At 38.0% G+C, this 15,510-nt stretch overlaps 1 protein-coding gene and 1 non-coding gene across 3 annotated transcripts in view; both read left to right on the forward strand.

The window, feature by feature from the left end:
* The window catches only part of MIER3 (MIER family member 3), a 188,134-nt gene that overhangs the window by 3,052 nt on the left and 169,572 nt on the right, over positions 1–15,510 (forward strand). The window lies entirely within an intron of this gene.
* Positions 1,285–1,391, forward strand: LOC120239976. The gene has a single exon (XR_005530547.1). It is a non-coding gene; the product is annotated as a U6 spliceosomal RNA (small nuclear RNA).

Consider the following 15,510-nt stretch of genomic DNA (forward strand, 5'->3'; position numbering starts at 1 on the left):
GATTTCATTTTTTCTCATTGCAATATAGTATTCCATTGTATATATAAACTACATCTTCTTGATCCATTTGTCAGTTGATTAAGCATTAAAAAATTTTTAAGAAAAGATACCCTTTACCCAGCTATTCTACATCTTAGAATCAATTTTAATATAATGGGAAAGGTATCCAACAATTTGTAAAGATATTCAGTGATAGATTGCTTATAACTACAAAAAAATTGGAAACAATCTAAATTTCTATAAGTGAAGAGGCTGAGTAAATAAGCTATGGTACACACAACCATGTATAGAATACGAAGGCATTAAAAAGGATAATGTAGGGCCACCTGAATGGCTCAGTCAGTAGAGCAGGCAAACATGATGATGTGCTTCTTTGTGAGGGAAAAAAAAAAGGAGGGGGATGCCTGGGTGTCTGAGTAGCTTAAGCATCTGACTCTTGATATCAGCTCAGGTCATGATCTCATGGTGGTGAGATCAAGCCCCCAGCTGGGCTCAGAGTTGAGGGTGGAGCCTGCTTGGGATTCTCTTTCTCCTTCTGTCCCTCCTTTCCCAAAATAAATAAATAAACATTTTTTAATGGTCATATGAAATAAATTTCACAGTCTACCGTGCAAAAAAATTTTTACTCACAGCATATCAATAACAAAAATCAAAGGTAGTAATGCAGAAAGAAAGAAAGAAAGAAAGAAAGAAAGAAAGAAAGAAAGAAAGAAAGAAAGAGAAAGAAAGAAAAGGTAGTTTATAAAACTACCTAATGTCCCATTTTTTGGTCAAATACAGTATGTATCAAATGAGGAAATCTGAACATTACAAAAGTGTTGACTGTGCTTAGTTCTAGGTGGCAGAATAATAGAGGATCTTTATTCTTTAGACTTGAGCAGAAGCTATGTTACTTTTCTAGTCATTTTTTTAAAGCAAATTCAACAGTTAAGTACAAGAACCTGTCTTCAACCAGCATGTTTTCCATTATTTTATCATTTACTGAAATCTAAAGAAAGGATTAACAACATAATTAGTTTATTAATAAATATAACATTATAGTAGTTCAGGAGAACATTTCTTTAGCTCTATGCAAGAAAGTTTAATTAAGTAAATTAGGTTAATAATTCAATGATATTATAGATATCAACCACAAAGAGATTAAATAATTTGCTCCAAAATAATGTTGGCCCAAATATACAATAATGTATAAACAAAGGTATTCATTTTCAACTTATGTATAACAGAGAAAAGTAGGAAACCTAATATCTACCAACAGAATATTAGTTAAAAAACTAAGGTACAGGGCTCGCTTCGGCAGCACATATACTTAAATTGGAGCAATACAGACAAGATTAACATGGCCCCTGCATGAGGATAACACGCAAATTCGTGAAGCATTCCATAATTTTTGTTGGGATGAGCACTGGGTGTTATATGGAAACCAACTTGACGCTAAACTATGAAAGAAAAAAAAAAAACTAAGGTACAAGGATGTCTGGATAGCTCAATTGGTTAAGTATCTGACTCCTGATTTCAGCTCAGGTCATGATCTCCTGGTCATTCATGAGATAAGCCCCACCTCAGGCATAGAGTCTGGTTAAGATTTTTTCTTTCATTGGGTTTCTTTCGTTGCCTGGTGGCTTAGTTGGTTAAACATCTGACTTCAAGTCAGGTAATGATCTCATGGTGTGAGTTGAGCCCCAAGTTGGGCTCCGTGCTGACAGCTCAGAGCCTGGAGCCTGCTTAGGATTCTATGTCTCCCTCTCTGTGCCCCTCCCTTGTTCATTCTCTGTCTCTCAAGAATGAATAAATATTAAAAAAAAAAAAAAAGATTCTCTTGCTGTCTCTTAAAAAAGTAAGGTACATTCATACAACAGAACACAGCTCTTAGAAAAGAATAAGGTAGACCGATACACACTGACACAGAGAGATGTTCAGTATGTTTTGTTAAGAGATAAAACTAGCTTCATCATTCTGATACCTAAAGAATAATTCTTTAATGTTCATTAAATCAGTATTCTTTATTTTATCCATTGCTATACTCTTTGAATATACTATTTTATAATAGCTTAATGTTTATAACTTAATTACCTGGGGCACTGGGGTGGCTCAGTCAATGGAGTGTCCGACTCTTGATTTCAGCTAGGGTAGTGAGATAGAACCCTGAATGAGTTGAACATGAAACCTGCTTAAGATTCTCTCTCTCCCTCTGCCCCTCTTCCCAACTCACTTTCTCTCTCTCACTCTCTAAAATAAAGTTTATTAAAAAAAAATCACCCAATGATGTGCAACCATTGAGAAACATAATGAAATATTTGTGTAGGAAACCTTGAATCCTTCAAAACTATATCCAGTGTTCCTTTCCTGTGTTCCCATTGTACAGTGCTGTGATTACCTCTTTGATTAATTATCTATCCATTCCTGCTTCTACCTTGAGCCTTAAAAGGTCTCCAGGAACTTCCTTAACATTTCTCCTACACTTATTATACTAGATTGTAATTTCCAGTTTTCTTACCTATTTCTATCACTGAACTCAAAACATCCTGGAAGCAGAAACTGTATCTTTTCCTTCTTTATTCATAGCTACTAGCAAAGTTTCAGCCCCAGTATAAAGTCTCCAATATTTGTTCAATGTACCACTTCCCCACCTTTAGTCTTTGTTTTAGCCCCATACTAACTGCAGTACTCAGAATTTCCCGTGTTCTTGAACATTCTATGAAAATATTATTCCCTTTAACTGTATTGCCTCTCTCCTCCTCCCCACTCTCTCTTTGCAAATTCTTATTGTTTATGCCTGGAACCCCTGTTCAAATAACACTCAGGTAAACCACAATCAGGTAAAACTCAGAACTTCCTTCTCTGGGCTCACACATGGATTTACACTCACTTGTATTACTATTTGTTCTCCTGTGCATCCCCCTTTCTAGATGGTGAGACCCTGGTCAGGGACGTTATTCCATTCATTCGCTGTCCCTAAAACAATGCTCAACCCATAAAAGGTCTTCAATAAATATAACTGGCAGGACAGATGACCGAAGCATCCATACCCTACTCAGCTTCTGTTCCCATGCATCTGCACAGCCTGACCTGTTTGAGGTCACCGCCTAGGTGCAGAGGTCCTCTCTTATTTTCTGTTGACTACAGATTGTGGTCTGGCTATTGCACTCTTGTGATTCACAGACAGTCTGAGTTGAGGCTCAACTACCTAACTTGGAAAAAATCAGAAACTCAACAAAGGTTTTCTCTTTGGTATCATTAAAAAAAAAAAATTTTTTTTTGCATGCTCCTCTTTCTGCCTAGCACGTTTCACAGTTTTGTACTGATGTGTTTAATGGGTCCCTCTTCTCACTGGGTTTCATAAGGCAAGAACCCATTGCCTGTTTTGTTTCCTGCTGTGTCTCCAACACCTGGCACAAAACTAGGCACAGGGTAAGTTATCCATAAATACTACCTTGATGAAGGAAGGACTGGTTAATGAAAATAAAAACATTTTCTAAATTGTTTTTTAAATTTTATTATTTATTTATTTAAGTAATTTCTACATCCTACATGGGGCTTGAACTCATGACCCCAAGATCAAGAGTTGCATGGTCTTCTTTTTTCTATTGTTTTTTGAGACAGAGAGAGCATGAGTAGGGGAGGGGCAAAGCAAAGAGAGAGGGAAAGAGAGAATCCCAAGCAGGCTCTTCATTGTCAGCACAGAGCCCAACATGGGGCTCAAACTCATGAGCCATGAGATTATGACCTGAACTGAAGTTGGAAGCCAGGCACCCCAAGAGTTGGATGCTCTTCTGACTGAGCCAGACAAGCACCCCTCCCCAAAACATAAAAACATTTTTAAGAGGAATGTTACAGAAACAACCCTGCTCTATAAGAAATAAAATTTTTTAAATAAAAAAGTTAATAAATGAAAAATGATTCAGTATAATTTTAATTTTTAAAAGATCCCATCCTTAATTATGTTAACACCTAATAATAAATTGGAACAATAAATTTGGTGTTAATTCATTTTAGTTTTTTAAGTATAGAAATAGAATGTTGTTGAAAGCTTGACAGATAAGGAAGAGTATAAACAAATGAAAATTACCTATAATCCACCCCCCAGATATAATGACCCTTAAAAAGTAATGCCATTTCTATCAAGTATTTGTTCTTTACATGTTATATCTTTGTGTCATAGTATATATACTTTTTAAAATGTTTATTTTTTTTGAAAGAGAGAGGGGGAGAGAATTCCAAACAGGCTCCACACCCTGCACAGAGCCTGAAGCACGGGGCTCCATCTCACCACCATGAGATCACAATCTGAGTCAATATCAAGAGCCGGACACTTAATTGAGTCAGCCTGGCACCCCATATATAGTTTTGTATCAATTTATTATTTTGTATGTTATAAAATTCCCCATATTTTAAAAAGTCTTCATTTTGTCTCTGTCCCATTTTAAAGACTAATGTAAGATTTTATTTCCTAATTTAAAACATTTGATACTAGTTCTATGATCTCTTTGTTTTTAATGCAATGAGGATGATTACTATTTTTGAGCAACTTTTGTGATCTTCTTACCATCAGAAAATACTCCTGATTCTATTAAGGTTTCATCTGTGATTATAAATTTAAATTCAAGATTTTCTCCCTTTTGATGAGTTTTTTAAATTTCACATAGGACTGGGGCACATGGGTGGCTCAGTCAGTTAAGCGTCCCGACTTTGGCTCAGGTCATGATCTCACGGTTCTTGGGTTTAAGCCCCGGGTCGGGCTCTGTGCTGACACCCAGCTCAGATCCTGGAGCCTGTTTCAGATTCTGTGTCTCCCTCTCTCTCTGACCCTCCCCTATTCATGGGCTCTCTCTCTCTCTCTCTCTCTCAGAAATTAAAAAAATAAACATTAAAAAAACATTTAAATTTCACATAGGACTGACCCTGGAAATTTGATACTTACTTCTTAAACAAAGCAGATACATAGGTTGACAAATACTCCTCCAGGCTTCATTTATGGTTGGCCCAGTTTCCCTAACTGGCACGTCCATGTCTGTGCTCCTCCCTCTGTACCAGGAGGTATGGAGGAACACCATTAGCATGAGCACAAATTTTTCACAAAAATTGTAAAATGTTCTCTCCTAATATGTCACTTCCAAAACACAGTCTCCTCTTATACAGCTTTCACACTTTTAAACCTACAGCTGGAATATAAGCATGTAAATGGTTGTAGATAAGGTGAAAAACACCTATATCTATTTCAATATGTTGTATCCTTCATCATCTCTGGAAATGGAATACAACAAACCCTGGAGGTGTAATTGCCCCTATCGCCCCACCTTGTCATGAATTGTGCAATCTGAGGAGAAACTGAATCCAGACTGGTTTACTTTGCTACCTCTCAATTCTAGGTACAATAAACATGTGGGATACTGCTTTGGAATATTTTGCATGGTCAGATTTCCCTAGTATTTATCCTGTTAGGTTTCCAAGTTCATTTTTAGGTAGTATCCTCCCCTTTTGACTCTGAACACCCATTTTATGAAAGGAAATGCATCATGTACATCAGAAACTTTATTGAATTAGAAACTTTATTGAATCAGTCAGTAGCTTCCCAAGTGCAACTGAGTAGCAGCCCTTCCAAACCATTTTACTTAAATGCATTAAGTACTATTACACTGAGTCTGATTACCTAATTAGCATATAAAGACAAAAGCTAAATGACACGATCAAAAGCCAATCAAAGTATATCATATATGGAAGTAAAATCTGAAAAGTTCTTGTTTTGATACCTTAGTAAGCCTTTAAATTTCAGGATTAGAGTAATCATAAATCACTTCAACTTTACTGAGACCAAAAACTGTGCTCACACTAACTGGCTTTTATTAAAATTCATAGGAAGTAAAGTGGTGGAGCTCCTGGGTGGCTGTCAGTTGAGCATCCTACTTCAGCACAGGTTGTAATCTCATGGTTCATGGAGCCACATCAGGCTCACTGCTGTCAGCATGGAGCCCACTTTGGATCCTCTGTCCCCCTCTTTCTCTGCCCCTCCCTGGTTCATTCTCTATCTCTCAAAAATAAATAAACATTAAAAATAATAATAATAGGGGCACCTGGATGGCTCAGTAGTTTAAACGTGCGACTTCAGCTCAGGTCATAATCTTATGGTCCGTGAGTTTGAGCACTGAGTTGGGCTCTGTGCTGACAGCTCAGAGCCTAGAACCTGCTTAGAATTCTGTCTCCCTCACTCTCTGCCCTTCCCCCACTCACATTTTGTCTCTTTCCCTCCATCTCTCTATCTCCAAAAAATATATACATTAAAAAAATCTTTTTAATAATACTAAATAAAGTGGTAATGGTTTATATAATGAAGGCATATTTGATTATACTTTAACCTTTGTCTTCCTTTTAATTATGAAAATATAAGCTTGTTATAGAAAATTCAAATAATACAAAACTATGTAAATTAGAAGTAAAATCCTAGTATACATCTGGAGTGAAACTTTTGTGAAGTTTCTTGTGATCCTTCTAGATTTTTTCTTTTTTTTAAATGTTTATTCATTTTTGAGAGAGACAGAGCATGAGTAGGGGAGGTACAGAGAGAGAGGGACACACAGAACTCAAAGCAGGCTTCAGGGTCTGGGCTCTCAACCCAGAGCTCCATGCAGGGCTCAAACTCACAAACCATGAGATCATGACCTGAGCAGAAGTTAGACATTTAACTGAGTGAGCTACCCAGGCATCCCATCCTTTTAGATTTTTTTCTATATGTGTCATAAAAACATATATCTTAATAAAATTGATTTATACATACTATTCTGTAATTTATTTTTTCAACTTAATATACGGACATCTTTCCATGTCAGTATGTTTGATACTTATTATTTTTGAGAATTATGTAATAATTCATTGAAAGAATTCACCTTATTTTATTTAACCAGTGCCTTCTGGAAAGACCTTTAACTTGCATCTACTTTTTCCTCCTATAAACCATATAGTAATAAATGTATCTGAATTTAGAGTGTGTTTGGAAAGGAAAAAGAAGTAAGTGGTAGAAAAATTATGATAAATGCCACTGGGTAAATCATTGAGCCAAGGATGGTAGTTTTAAGGAAGATTTGGCAAAATAACTTTATTTACTAGCCCATTTATGATGAACCAGGTCCCAGTTAGTTGTGATCCATGCTGCCATTTTCTTAATACTGCTACTATTTTTACTTTAATAGACTCAGATTTATCTTGATTCCACATAGTACTGGAAAGACCATGAGCTATGGAGTTAGGCCAGGGCTTGAATCTTAGCTCAGTTAGGTTCAGATTTATTATATTAGATGCTGTTGTTGTGCTATCTATTGAGGATGCAGGAAGGATGCAATCTGTCCAGGGTGGCTGAGAGGCTCAGTCTGTTAAGCTTTGGACTCTTTATTTTGGCTCAGGTCATGATCTCACAGTTCTTGAGATCATGCCCTGAGCTGGGTGCACTGCCTACTAGGAGATTCCCTCTTTCCCTGTCTCTCTGCCCCTCTCACCCGCCAAAACTAAATAAATAAACTTTAAAAAATAAATAAATAAACTTTAAAAAAAACAAACACCACAATTTGGCCTCCAGATTCTTACAGCTTGAGAGATGAAGCTGATATATCTATTTTGTTCACTGCCTGTTCCTTCAGTGTCTCGAGCAGAGCCTAGTAATAGTAACCACTCAATGTTATTCTTTTTTGAGTGAATCACCTTCAAGACTGTGCCAAGTACTGTTAGAGGCGTGCATAGAGTGCTGTGACATGGCTTTCCAAGAAGAAGCTTCAAAAACTGTGTGGGGGTGCCTAGGTGGCTTAGTTAGTGGCGTATATGACCTTTGATATCAAGGACTTGGGGTCATGAGTTTCAGCACCATATTGGGTGTGGAGATACTTTAAAAGAAAAAAAAAAAAACACCTAAGTCTGATGAGTCGAAAATAATTCCTGAAGAAAAGGATGAAAATAAGCCAGAGTAAGACATTTACAAAGATGCAAAGAGAAGCGACTGCCACCATACAGGGTGCTGGGAACCGTGAGAGAGGACTGGAAAACCACAAGAAAACCATAATAAAAGAGCTTTGACCCTCTGCTAGGGAAATCACATGTTCATCCTGAAGGGTTTGGAGAGTCTTTTATAGTTAGTCCCCCTTTATCCATAGTTCTGCTTTCCACGGTTTCACTTATTCACAGTCGGCCAGGATCTGGAAGTAGAGGATCCTCTGATATATCATCAGAAGGTCAGTAGTAGCCTAACTCCACGTCACAATGACTGTGTCCTTCACCTCATTTCATCTCCTCACAGAGGCATTTTATCATCTCACATCACCACAAGAAGGGTGAGTACAGATATTTTGAGAGAGATAACTTTCAAATAACTTTTATTATGTATACAGTTGATCCTTGAAAAACATGGGTTTGAATGTTTGGGTCCACTTATATGTGAGTTTTTTTAATAAGTACAATATAGCACTGTAAATGTATTTTCTTTTCCTTGTGATTTTCTTAACATTTTCTTTTCTCTAGCTTAATTTATTGTAAGAATACAGTATGTAATACATATACAAAGTATATGTTAATTGACTATGTTTTCAGTAAGGTTCTGGTCAACAGTAAGCTATTAGCTAAATATTGGGGGAATGAAAAATTATATGAGAATTTTTGACTGCATGGTCAGTACCCCTAATCCTATTGTTCAATGACTAAATATATTGTTATAATTGCTCTATTTTATTATGATTTATTGTTGTTAATCTCCTACTGTGACTAATTTATAAATTAAACTTAAAAATTAATCTTTATCTTATATATGTATAGGAAAAAACATATAGAGTGTGGTACTATCTGGTTTGAGGCGTCTCCTGGGTTGTTAGAACATATCTCCTCTGAATACGGGGAGACTAATGTATATTAAGCAAGAGAGAATCATGATTAGATTCATGCTTTACAAGGAGCCTGCTTGTTAGTCTCTGAAAACGTTAGGAAAATGAAACTCTAGGAAGAGAAAGAAGCTAAGAGGCTATTGCAGTAATCCAAATGAAAGGTGATGGTGGCTGAGACCAGCCTAGCCATCTTACAGTTTCTCTTACACATCATAATTATCCTCCATTTTATTTCTAACACATACAATTGTGTGAAGAGTCATCATAAAAGCTGTTCCTTCTGGCTGGAACACATATGCTCCCCCATTTTCAGCCACCAGTTCTTACAAGCTTGAAAGTCTTAGCCTAAGTGTCACTTTCTTAGGCAGTCTTGTCTGACACCCTGCTCCCTCCTTAGCACTGAACATAATTATAAATGATAAATTATTTAATTATAAATTAAACATTTATATAGTTATTTGTTGGATATATGCCTCACCCACTGGACTCTAGATTTCATGAGGAATATGTGAGTAAATGAGTGGGGAGGGAGAGATATGAACAGATTCAAGAGTGGATATGGAGGGGCGCCTGGGTGGCTTAGTCGGTTAAGCGTCCGACTTTCGCTTAGGTCATGATCTCGCGGTTTGTGGGTTCGAGCCCCGCTTTGGGCTCTGTGCTGACTGCCACCTCAGAGCCTGGAGCCTATTTCAGAGTCTGTGTCTCCCTCTCTCTCTGACCCTCCCCTGCTCATGCTGTCTCTCTCTCTCTCTCTCCTAGAAATAAATTTAAAAAAAAAAAAAAAGAGTGGATATGGAGATTGTTATGTTTAAATGTTTGTGAAGATAAGGTGAGAAAAAAGTCAAAGAGTAAATGTAGTTTCCAGTTTAATCACTTGGGTCGATGCTTGTGGCATTCCTTGAGTTAGGAGACTAAGAGAAATAGGTTGGAAGATGGAATCATGAGTTCAGTTTGGGATATGTAGTGGGTACAAATTTCAAACCACAAACTCAACTGGGAAAGAAATACAACTTGGCAAAGTTTCCATAATAAGCTCTATATCCCATTGTTTGTTTGGTTGTTTTTTTTTTCTTAGTTTATTTTTGAGAGAGAAAGAGAAAGCATAGGCAGGGGAGGAGCAGAGAGAATCCCAAGCAAGCTGTATGCTGTCAGCATAAACCCTGATGCAGGGCTTGATTTCACAAACCGTGAGATCATGACCTGAGCTGAGATCAAGAGTCTGCCCCTTAACCGACTGAGCTACCCAGGTGCCCCTATATCCCACGGTTAACTTTAGTCGTCTCCAGCACTCACTCCAATGCTAACTATGGCTACTGATTATCTTAGAACTGTTTCTTTACTCCTGGAGTTACTTTGCATGTATTTTATTTGTGTCTTTTCCTCCTTCATTTTATTTTCTTTTTCTTTCTAATTTTCTCTTTTTCCAAGCCATAAAGTTATTAAAGCAATGTTTGTCACTGCTGTTCGACACCACTATCAAGGTTACAACAAAAGTAAATGTGCTTATAAATTAAAACATAAGTGATTTTCACTAGAAATAAGGAGATGCTTTTGAAGGGAAGAAATTTATTAAATATTAGAATGAATAACCGAGGAGTGTAAGGACTTGCCTGCCATGTGGTAAATCATCAAACTTGGAAGGAGTTTAAATAGGACACCTTTTGTAAAACAAAACAAAATGTGTGTGTGTGTGTGTGTGTGTGTGTGTGTGTGACATATATTCTGTGACATATATGTAGCAGGTAGTTCTCAAAGACAAATGTAATCAGAGCCCTAACAATATCCTTTTAGTCCTTGGAGCTAGTCCTCCCTGCAACAGTGATCATCTCTGGACTTCACAGTGGTGTAAGTAAATAAATCCCTTTATTGTTTATTAGTTTGTGTTTGGTTTCTGCCCCTTTCTGTCTAAGGAATCTCTACAAATTCAGGGTCTTTGTCCTGTAAGGTGATTGATACTATGCAATGTTTTCTTTCATCCATGATATTCAGAGTCATTTGTGAAAGATTTTCAGTTTCTGGTAAAGAAACTGGCCATCTGAAACAACCAATGGGGTAAGCGTAACACTTGTGGTGTTTTATTCTCCTTTGTATCAGCACTATGGCTAGCCCAAAGAAAAATCAAATCCACTTATTCTATCTATAAATAAGTTTCCCTTTAAAGCAGGATCCCTTTTGTAGAAAATAAATTGAAAAGGAAACAATTTATCCTATCCAATTTTCCTCTATCATCTAGGGTAGAAGCTCTTTTCACTTCAGCAGAATGAAAAGGGAATCTGAGAAAGATTCTGGGAAGTCTCCTTACAGTTAGTATTCTTTTCTACTGCAAAGGATGAATTCACCCAAACTTTTAGAAGTGCAGAATGAATAGGCAGTGAAGGAAGGCAATCACTTTGAGGGAAAGAAGCTGGTGACTCAAAGAGTGAAAGAAAAGTAGAATTGCCATGAGAAAATAAAATTGGATAAGAAAGAGAACTAAAACAGAAAAATAACCTTACTCAGCTTTTTCTTTGTGGTTCTTTCCTTTAACTTATATAAAGGGTACTTTCCAATGGGGTGGTCATTCAGCCATTAAACAAATAGATATAAAGCCCTTTCTGAACTAGAAGCCAGGTAAATGCTGAGAATGCAACAAAGCGTAAGATATCCGTGAGTCCATTTATATTTATAAGAGTTAGAATTTGATTCTAGGAAGGAAAGAATGAATATCAAATGTCCACTATATTATTGTAGTGATGTTCTCCAGGTTCCCCAAACACCCTGGGCAATGGGCAAAAGGAGAAGGGTGCTTAGTCTATCCTTAAGGCAATGAAGAGGGAACTTTGAAGGACAGGACACCTGACCCAGGACTGAAAGTCTCAAGACTGTGATGGCCTGCTTTTTCTGACAATAGAGCTAAGCAAGGAGACTCTGTTGGGAAAGGCCTGCATCCAAAGTTTGGTGGGAGAGAGGATGCATGAGCTAGATATGGGTACTCAGTGAAGCAGGCTGGACTTACCCAAGAAGACGACCTGAAGTTGTGGTTACTTCAGCAGAGAGGTAGTTACTGGAGACCTTTGCCTGGAACCTATCAAAGATAGACAAACCCAGACACTGATAGAAGTGGTAAGGACAAATTTTAATCAGTTATATAGTATTGCAACAGGGGAAAGAGTCCCATGTGAACGGAGCTCAACTTCAATTTGTACAGAAGTGACTGGTATTTTAAAGGGAGGATAAAAGAATAGGGAGAGGGGAGATCAGAGGCTTCACAGAATCAGGGAAATGAAAACTCCCAGAAAGTTTTGGGGGGGGGGGTAGGTTTCCTGTGTGAAACACGTATGAGCTTGTTAATTTCCCCTTATCAAAGCTAGAGTTCTGCCTTTCCACAGAGAGTGTGAGACAGGGTCTCTATCTTTAAGTGTTGGCTAGAACACATAGTAAGTTCTTTGGGTGGCATTGAGTTTTCTCAGGTAGGCACTTTAAGTGCTATTGTCATCCTAGGGATGTAGCTTTGAAATGTTAGCAACTGTCAGTGTTTGTTCAAGTTTTTATAGACCAAGGTTGAAGCCTAGTTTCTCCAGGCTTAGAAGCTCAGAGGAGCCTGGCTGGAGTTTGGTCAAGAAGAGATTTTTTTGTCAAAACCAGGAGCTAAGGAAAGCTTCCACACGGCCAGCTAGAGAAAACAAAAGGAGCCTACAAGTACAGTTCTTAAGGTCAGAAATTCTCAAAGTTGGGGGGTACTCTGGTGGCTCAATTGGTTGAGCTTCTGATTTTATTTCAGCTCAGGTCATGATCTCATGGTTTATGAGATGGAGCCCCATATCCAGCTCTGCACTAACAGCACATGCACACACACACCCTCTCTCTCTCTCTCTCAAAATAAACTAAAAGAAAGAAAGAAAAAACGAACGAAAGAAAGAAACAAAGAAAGAAACAAAGAAAGAAAAAAAGAAAAACAACAACAAAAGAAATTCTCAAAGTGGGAAGGGTTCTCTAAATGTCTGGAAAAGAGCTGTGTGGGAGTGAATCCACATTTGGAATGCATCCAATCTAGAGGGTACCAGTACCAGATTAAACTGAATGAAACAATGAAACCCGTGAAGGCAATGCAATTCAGGGCAGAAAAGTTGTAGGGAAGACTCTGACCACACCCCTTTCCCTACCAAAGGTTTAAAACCTAAAAAGATTAAAATTTGAGGGAAGGGAGAACCTGAATTGGTGAGAGCTTGGGGTATAGATGATCTGAAAGTGATGGTGAAAATACTATGGAATACGCCTCAGATTTTGTCCTGAGAAAGACAAGAACCCTTCTAGAGAGAGGGTTTAAATGCCCAAGACTGGGCAGGAATAAAGTTTTCTGTTTGCACCCTACCAAGTCTAGCTTATTTATTATACTATTTACACATCCTCCTCCGTTACTTCACTTTCCAAATATCCCCCTAAGAGTGACTCTGGTTGTATATACTAAAGCATAGGGTGCTTATGCATGGATCAAAGGTTTTCTGGTGTCCATCATATTCTGAAAGGGGTCTATTGATCCCCAACTGAAAAGCTTATACTAGGCTGCTTTGTTTCAGGTCCACATATCTGTGTCTTTCTCCTTTTGTTAATCACAAATATTTTGTGTTGCCCCCTTTACTGTAATTTATAATAAAACACAATTCAATGTGTAAATGCTTAGTTCCAGTTTCACTGAAATGCATAATGGGATAGTCATCTATCTGTACAAAAAACAAAACAAACAAAATGAAACAAAACAGGAAAAACAATAACACAGGCCCAAAATGGTATCACCTATCCTAAGTCTCACCTCACTAAACCGACTTTGCTTGATTAAATTTGGCCCTACCAGAAATGAAATCTTAAACCAATGGGGAGTCACCTGATCAGCACTAGTTAGGTAATCTGCCTAACAGATCCCTGTCATCCCCTAAGAGTAAGTAACCTTGCAATAACCAACCGCCTTTATTGTTTGGTGTAACTTCCTGGTTCCTGCTCCCTTCTGCCTGTAAGTCTTCCATTTTCTACTGCTCCTTGGAGTACCTAAAGTTCTGAATGTTTCCTGGTAACAAGTTTCTCATGAAAGTTTGATTTTCTTTCAGTTTACTCAGTAGTTGTATTCCTAGAAAATTCACTGTGCATTAGAGCCGCATAGGAAATGGTTAATGTCAATCTTTTAGAAGAAGTTAGATTGACAAAATTTCGATTTACTAAATGCTATCTTTGTAACAATCAAAATCACCCTCCCAGATCCCCAGGTCACCCCCAGGGGATGGGCCTGTTGAACTGGGTAGGTCTGTGAAGGTCACCAACCCTATTTCTCCCTCGGGCCTCAGTTCCTATCCACCCCTCCTGTCTTTCTTCACTGGAGGGGAACTCTCAGACTAAACAGAAATCTCTTTCCAGTATTTTTCTTTTGGAAATGCTAAGGACTTTGGGCACCTGGGTGGCTCAGTCGGTTAAACATCTGATTTTACTTAGGTCACGATCTCACAATTTGTGGGTGAGTTCGTGGGTTCAAGGCCCATGTTGGGCACTGTGCTGACAAGCTAGCTTAGAGCCTGGAGACTGTTTTTGGATTCTGTGTCTCCCTCACTCTCTGTCCCTCCCTTGCTCCTGCTGCCTCTCTCTCTCAAAAGTAAATAAAACATTTTCAAAAATGCTAAGGACTTAAGGAAGTCACTAGATCTGATTACTTAATAAAGGGAAATCTTTTTTCTTGTCCCTGTGTTGCAGGATTTTTTACCTCAGTACCCACAGTTCGTTGACTCACTGCTTGGAAGAATGAAGAGGAGGGCACAAAATGAGCAGCAGACAAGTTTATTAGAGTATAAGATAAAATCAGAAAGTAAGAATATGAAAGTTCTCTTTACAGACACGGGCAATGCCAGTGACAATAGGCAAGGACTTTGTTTTATAATGTTTTGCACACACACACACCCCCTTCCTTCTCCCTTGTTTCTTTTCAGGTCCTACCTTCTCAGGTCCTACCCTTATTGACCAGGTAACTCTAAATGCCTAGTCATTCCTTTTTGATTGGCTCCTTTCTATTGCATGAGGGGTGGTCTATGACCATACCGTTCCGAATGGGTCATACATTTTATGGTCTACTACTTATTATTATTAACTTTTTACCACACAACAAAACTTGTATTAACATTTTGAACAGCTATTGAGAAAATCAGAAATCCAGCAATTACTGAAACTGGTAATTGCTAAACTTAAATTGGAGCAAATAGCTAGAGTGGAGTACTACTTATTTTTGGTCAGGTCTTTTGTCAAATTCCTGAGGGGAGCCTGAGGAGGAGTAGGTTTATCTGTTACAATCTTACAAGGAATCTTATGCCTGAGGGGCTTTGCTGTGGTCAGAAGCTCCCAGCATTGTTCCAAAATACTGTTTTTTCCCACCCAGGGCCTCAGGTCCTAATCTTTCCCTCTCTGTTTACTGAATACTGTCTTTTCCTATCATACCTGGGTGGGCATGAACTAAGGAGAAATCTTGATTGGATTTTGGATGCTCTACCACTCGCTTGTCACTTATATACTCATCACTTTAAATGAACGTTCCCTACCATTCCTTTATGAATTTTGTTTTCAGAGGATTATCTCTCTACACATTAGGACTCTCTTGTAAAACCTTGCTGATTCCCTCTTGAAAGCTCACAAGTATCCAATT

This window comes from Hyaena hyaena, unplaced genomic scaffold (assembly GCF_003009895.1).
Source record: "Hyaena hyaena isolate Hyena2069 unplaced genomic scaffold, ASM300989v1 scaffold_241, whole genome shotgun sequence".
Classification (NCBI taxonomy): Eukaryota; Metazoa; Chordata; class Mammalia; order Carnivora; family Hyaenidae; genus Hyaena; species Hyaena hyaena.